Genomic DNA, 7,500 nt, shown 5'->3' with positions numbered 1-7,500 from the left:
AGATGATCCGGCCTCTGTCAGTTATGAGGGTTGACTCATCTGATTATCATCACTAAATACTTAACGAGGTGGTCGGACTGCCAGTGGGGACTTTATTTGCCAAGGGGTAAGCAAGAATAATCGTCTCTCCAGCGCGGCGGCTGTCTGTGGGCTCTGCCCGAGGAAGTTAGTATGCTCGCAATCCTGAAGATAGTACAGTAGGGTGAGGATCTCGCTTCTTCTCTATGTCGCTGCAGGACACCGATCTGTCCTGCAGCTGCAGTTCTGTGCCTTAGCAGCTCTCAGCTTAGATGGATGACCAGTGCATTCAACGGTTATCCCTTGCTGAGTTCAGCCAGCCTTTCATGAGGCGCATTCACTCTTATGGTTATATGGCTTAAAATCCAATTTAGTATGGCATGTCTACCCTGAGTAAGAATTCTCTTTGTGCAACTAGGAGAACCGTGGTCACGAGATAGACGTTGAGGTGCGTGCTTTGGTGCAGGCAGTCTATTGTTGCCGTAGAGTCTGTATGTCCATTTCTCTGGGACCCGTGGGCTAAGGCTCCCATAATAGCAACAGTCTACTTAAAGCGGGGAGGCATTGTCTGATACTCGCATAGATTTATTCATGACCCTGCCTGCAAAACTGGTGCTTGAAATATGGGTAAAGCAATTTACATAACCATCCTGGTGGAGTGATTGCTGTAATGTTTCTTTCCGCCTCACCCCTTAATAGAGGCAGAGGATAATGATTCTTTCTCTTTGACAAGCTCATGACAGAAAACTCTATCAAGGATAATGGCCATGGCGGAGGTGTAACACGATCAGGGTTGGGGGAGTCCATGTCCTTGATTGACAATGGCCCTTTGAGCTTAAAGTGACTATCAGTCTAGCTGTGTGAGACAGCCACAAGTTATTTGCAAAGAGCCTGTGATCTAGTGCATATTGCCTGTTGTTAGTCGAGACTAAATAACTTTAGTAGGAAATTGGGATGCTATTAGATCAATTAGGGTATCAAAGATAAAGAAAAGGTAATAATAAAGATTTGCCAAATTTGTGGAGCAGATGCTTTGCCAAGCTTATATACACTATGGCGAACCTGCCTGCGTTAGCAAGTGCTGACTCCTGAGAGTGTTCTGAGTGTTGACTCGATCTAAGCTTGGTCCTTACTCACCTTGGTAGCAAGCCGCAACTGTGACCGTTAGGTGACAGTGGAAACTCACTAGCTTGGGGAAGTGAGGCCGGCGCGCTACCACTATACTAGCTCTGAAGGATCACGAGGAGGTTGATAACCTTGGTCCACCTAAGAACCTTCAGAATGACCCAGGCAGCTTAACCCATTGTAGACAGGGATATATTTGCTTGCCCAGTCTCCAGGATATGTTTTAATTCGGAGTGAGGCAGCTTCACAGACCATACTTAAACTTTTCCCACTCTCTTTCAGTCTCTCACTATAAAACTAGAACCCTTTTTGCGTTTTAGTGTATTGAGAGACTTCCATGTATCATACAACAGGCTCTATCAATGACTAAACCTATAGTATAGGCTCTGTATCATCTCATTATTTTCTTTACACTCATTGTAATAGACATATTCCTGTTTAATGAGAGGATAAAAAGCAACTTCATTTATTTCATATTCGTATACTGTCGTGAACGAATACGAAAAATGTAACTATCCACAATGAAGATAACATGAATAGGAAGGAAACCTGTGTTTATGACTATGAATACCACAGTACAAAGCAGCCCTACTGCCTTAGTGCACATTACAGACACTGGGCATGGTTTGAGTCACCTTCCTCTTCTCATTCTGTTTGCATATCCTTGATTGCCGGTACTTTGGAGCAAGAGGTTAACAATTTACTGTGTGCCATTGCTCCATAAAGATAGTGCTTGTTAGAGGCCATGGATGGATGCCATTCAAGGCTCTCTCTCCTGTTAGTGCTAGGAGAAAGTGGTGCCAACTAAGTTTTAGATTTTAGGTGAAATTCATTTTGCTTAATATTACGGCAGTTATAATAATTATGACTGCAAATGTCATCATCACTCACTCATTACTCATAGTACAATAAAATAACACAAAATCACATCATGTATCTCATGCCACCAGTTGTCAGGCCAAAGCTCTTAAACCTGACCCTGCAGCATTCCTCAGACATTAAGTCTGTACAACACTTGGCCTTTCCAATTACGTTCTCGTACTTCCCAGCGAATGTAATAGCAAGGTCATCTACATAAGGGATGATCTTGTACCCCTCTGGGAATAGAATGTCTAGGATGCTTAACATGAGGGTATTAAACAGTGCCAGTCTAAGAATCCCCCCTGAGGGAAGTGGCATTCTCCAGGGATGTCTGGAAATGTCTGTCTGCCTCAGACTGAGCAACTTGTAGCCAGTATGATATGATTCCACTGCTCTGATAAAGAGGTTTGGTAGCCAAAGGGCTCACACCGCTTTTCCTGCTTTACCCTCAGCAGTTTTCTGAGCATCCCTGATAGCCTCTCTCAGAAGAGCATGATTCTCGGGTTCTCTGTCTGCAGAAATGTTTTCTGCATATATTGACTCTGTGGCTGACCTCCCTAATCTCATTGTAGTAGTACCAGGCATCTTTGCCTCGTCCGTGGCATTAATCAGTCTAGCCTCAAGTGTATCCACATTGTCAGTTAGTGTGAAATCAATGGATCCCATGCACTGGGCTAGGGCCTCCTGAAAGGCTTTCCAGTTGGCCCTGTCCACCTTCCATCGAGGACTATGCTGTGGCATGGGCGCCAAGCCAGCATCCAAGATGATAGTGAACACTTGTGACAATTTCGTCCACTGACCATCTTATTCTCTCGACCAGGGCCGCGGTGGCAAAGGCCAAGGGCACCGACATGCATAGGCTCCTGGCTGTTGAGAAGAGCAATCTCAGGGCATAAGTCAAGCCCTTCAGCTATATGATAGTCTGCCGCATTAGGTGTCTGGGTGAGAGACAAATTGTAGAGGTTAGCAATGGTCTCCCCCTATGAGGATAGTGTCCTGTGCCACAGTAGCCTGGCCTACTGTACACATGCTTATGTAAGGAGCCATTGTGCTAATCTGAGTCTGTTACATCTGTACCATCCAAGATGTCAACATAATCAGTCTTAGGGCCATTTTTTCTTTCTTAACTTCGTACTGGCCCCAAACAATACCTAACCAACCCGAATATGAAAAATCGGGTTAGTTACAAGAAATTTGTTTGGGCTCGCCTGAAAATATTACAGCCACCCTAACGAAAAAAAAAAAAAAAAAAAATGCGATCGGCTATCCCTCCTCAGAGCCATCCCGAATCGAAATTATTATAACAAAAAACAAAAAGGTTCTTCTCTAATTAAACTAAAACATTTATATGAACCGACTGTATTTTAATTCATACCATAGCGGATTTTGCAAAGTGTCGCTTAATCATCAGATAATTTGTCGGAGACTTTTGTTGACAGCATTGAATTTTGGAACACATCAACAACATTCCGCGAATAATCAAAACCGACACCTGTCTCCTGAGCTCTTATCTACGACTTTGTGTGTCAAAAGTCAACTTCAACACTGAATAAACAACACCAGTAACACTTTTAAGGTAAGAAGCACATAAGAAGTGGTTGACGTGTATTTATGTACACATTTAGGCCAGAGAGGTGAAGGTACTGTCAACCTGTACAGTGTCCAGTATCACGAAGTTTTCTTGCTTCATTAGCTGTTATCACCCCCACTTTAAAATAATTATTAGATAAAGGGAAATCAGTCAATAAAATGTATTTCATTAAGATGTTGTCATCATCCTTTTCAGTACTTAGTTTATATAGAATCATTAAACACCTAAACTTGATGTTACATTTAATGGAAAATCATAATTTATATTGTGCCAAGTAATAAATTTATTTAGGATTTGAGTCAGTCTCCCTTATATATTAGATGTTTACGTTTTTTTTTATTATTATTATTTGATGTAATAAAAGCTATGTGCAATGATTTATATTTGAAGCTCATGCTATGAATTAATTGTTCAGAATATGACCGTATAAAGCAAATTCCAAGTTTCATGCGCTGGTAAATGCCAACAAGCCTCCCCTTTATATTTGGGATTTGTGTACTATAAAGAAAAGTAAATCCTCTTTATTACAGGTAATTATGGAAGGAATGCAGCAGCTTGGTAATGTGGACCAAGTTGAGGAAGTCGAGGAGGTCTTTCTGCCACGTTTAGTAGTGAGAGATAGAAGGATCCAGTTGTCATGCAGTCAGAGAAGGAGTTCATGAAGTGTTATCAACTGCCAAAGCAGTGCGCCAGAAATCTGCTTCAGAAAATCAACAGAAAATTACCCACAGCAAGAGATGGCAGAGGTAATTCTCCTTCTTTCAAAATAATGCTGGTTATACAAAATATTAATATAAATGTGATATCAAATATACATACTAATGTATGGGCGTGTGGAATTTAAACTACGGTGCTGATATATATTTTCTTTTATTTTTAATAGGTTGCAGCTTGTGTTGTGTTGCATAATCTCGCCACAACTGAGAATATTGATATTGCAAAAGAAGAAGATGAACTAGGGAATGATGCAGTATACTGCGAAAATAATGATAATCGCTTAGGGTTTGATGTCAGAAACAATGTTGTTGAACAATGGTTTTAGGATGGCTTAGCAGTCAAGAGACCTTCTGGATGAATTATTAATTTCCACTTTAAGCATATTTCTACATTTTTTTTATATTACCTGTATATTAAAAAGAACTGTTTATAGTAAATTGCAGTAATTATTATTGGTATCAGGAACCGTCATATCAAACATTTACCTTATTATTGTTTGTAAGTGAAATAAGATCTTGTAAGTAACCTTGTCAATCAATGTTTTTTTTTTTGTTTTTGTTTTCCCCGAATCCTTATTAGTAAAATGAAATATTTTCTGTTTTGAAATTTCTCAAGATATATATACATTTATTTTTTAAGTCACAAATAACTAGGGGCAGATTTATATATATATATATTTATTATTATTATTATTATTATCATTATTTATTATTATTATTATTATTATATTTTTTTTTTGCGAAATACGACTTGTTTATTTACTGATATTTAGTTATATACCTAACAGTAGGAAATGTCTAGATTTTTAAAAATATTTTTTGATGTCTGAAGTCAAGTTATTGTCTGTTGGATTGGTTATTAGTGGGATAAAAAAAAAATCTAGCAATATTCAAATTATCTATGTAAAAAGAGGCCTTTGCATGTATGTTTTTAATTACTTTTGTTATAAGAAAGAAATAAAAGCTATGTAGATTTGGTTGTTTTATTTCATACTTTTGCAGTTGCAAAATAATGCTTTGCATCATTTAAAAATTAAATTATTTCATCTGCAACCTTTTTAAAGTCACTTGCAACACTTTCTGCTCGAACTGCTTCACAAGACTTGGAGAATTCCTGTCTAATTTCATTTGCCTATAAGAGTTGGGCATCATGGAGCTTTTTGTTGTTAAACCTAGTATCCCTGTAGCATTCCTCCGTCTCTGAGGCTTGTTTCCACTTTTTGCCCTTCCTATTAGTTGTCGAAGAAGGTGGTCGTTCAGCTGTGTTGGATGGTGATGAAATGGCTAAAGGAGATGGTGGTTCACCACAGGCAGATGTTGGTGGAACTGGGTTCAGTGGTGGAGCTGTTGGCAGAGAGGGTTTTCCAGGAAGTAAAGGAGGTCCTAGAGGGCCTGGAGTTGCAGGAGGTATAGCAAAGTCCTGTTGTCTTAATGAAGGACCTTCATCAACATTTTGAAATTGACATCAATGAAGAAATGGTAGTGATTAAACATTTTAAAATCTGTGTCTACATGGTTACATATGTGTGTGTGTGTGTGTGTGTGTGTGTGGGTGTGGGTGTGTGTGGGTGGGTAGGTGACAGGCATACAAATATTTGGCGTAGCTGATTCTGAATCATATCAAAGAATGTAGATGAATCGCTGACACAAGAGAAAACATAATTCTAATATTGTAACTGCTTATCGTTGATTCCTAACCTGACTTTTGTTTGCTGATGCCTCGTGTTTATTCATGAGTAATCTCTTAATATAATTCAAATAAATTATCCTTTATTACAATATGTATGTTTAAAACAACAAACACACAGAAAACGTTCAATATTACTTACGTTTAGCGGATGTACTCCCAAGCTTGCTTTAGCTGAGTTGCTGAATAGATGGCATTAAAGCTGGCAGTTATGCTCTCCCGTCCTTGCTGCTTGCGATTGATACTCCAAGGGTCGAACATTTTTTAATCTATGCTATTGCTATGGTCAGCAATGAGAGAAATCAACATTTTCCTCTGATCTTCTGTGAGCGATCTAGTTTTATCCTTCCCGCTCGCTATGGTTGTTCAATCATTTGGCGTGCTTTCTGCGTACGCAGGGCTACCAACTGTTGCAAATATTCGGGCCGCCCGAAAACATTTTGGGGCCGGCCCACCGCTGTCTTGACGTTTGAAAAAATCGATTTAAGTTTTCGGGCCGGGCCCACGCAATTTATTTTCGGTTTGGTAACGCCCGAAACCATGATGTTTAAAACATGGCTCTTAGTGTCAGATGGGTAACATCAAACAGTTTAGAGTCTAACAACCTTGATGAGTTTGTCACTAAGAGTGATTTCCTCACTAGACTCTTCAGTGTGTCCCCTTGACAAAGAGAGCCATTGGTTGGGCTATCCAGGGAATTCTTGGGAAGTGGAGAATCTCTGGTCGCCTTGACCTTCACTATGGTTGGTCTAGACTTCCTTCCCACCCTCCCTTTTGAGGCTCTGCCAGTGTGGTCTTGATTGCAGGTTGGTTGGGGAGACAAATCTCATCCTGGGTTGTGTGGAGAGGAGTCTCACCCTGACTTGGCATTGGTGCAAAGACCTTGGGAATCTGCTCCCTCTTCTTCAGGTCAGAAAAAGTCTAAATTCTTGCCGTCAGGGCGACATTGACTGCCTTTTTCGTTTCCTCAATAAACCTCCCCCAAAGCTGTTGCTATTGCTGTTACCACAGCAGGAGCATCAAGTCCTTTTAAGAGAATTGGGCTTTCCATTATTGGAGAAAGTTTTTTGTGGGGTTCCTAGAACTCTTCTGGGTCTATTACTATCTCGGAACCTCCACAAGTCCTCCCACGCCCCAGGCACCGTAGTGTCAAACAAGAAGCTGTGCACTAAGCATGTACCATGCAATGCCTACAAAACAGGGACTGGTTAACCCTAGCCTAGGTCAAGGAGAGAGGCCAGCCGATTGACCTGACCGAGCTGAGATCAGGCCAGGCCATCTGTCTTGCTGGAGCAGAGGACAGAAGAGGCGTGCTGCTAGATGTAGGACATGCTCATGCACGGCGTTGCTCAACCTCAAGGACTCCTGTTTCCAAACTGGGCGGACAACCAAGGAAGGAGTTCAAGCCTCAGGTTGAATAATCCATACCAGAAATTTAGCCAAGATATAGTTAAAAGTGCTGATGGATGAAATGATAGGTCTCAGAGGTGTACTGGTCTTGT

General features: G+C 40.6%; 1 long non-coding RNA gene across 1 annotated transcript in view; it reads left to right on the top strand.

The window, feature by feature from the left end:
* The first annotated feature begins 4,137 nt into the window (after window positions 1–4,137).
* LOC147470534 (uncharacterized) overlaps window positions 4,138–7,500 on the top strand; it is a 3,559-nt gene continuing 196 nt past the window's right edge. The window contains exons 1-2 of the long non-coding RNA XR_015191597.1: window positions 4,138–4,341; window positions 4,479–7,500. The exon at window positions 4,479–7,500 is cut by the window's right edge and continues 196 nt beyond it. This is a non-coding gene — a long non-coding RNA (uncharacterized LOC147470534). The remainder of the gene's footprint in view (window positions 4,342–4,478) is intronic.

Source organism: Penaeus japonicus, unplaced genomic scaffold, assembly GCF_977035675.1.
Source record: "Penaeus japonicus unplaced genomic scaffold, GWHDUDI00000001_assembly GWHDUDI00000014, whole genome shotgun sequence".
NCBI classification, from domain to species: Eukaryota; Metazoa; Arthropoda; class Malacostraca; order Decapoda; family Penaeidae; genus Penaeus; species Penaeus japonicus.
Note: the sequence above shows the minus strand (reverse complement) of the source record. Positions and strands in the feature narration are given on the sequence as shown.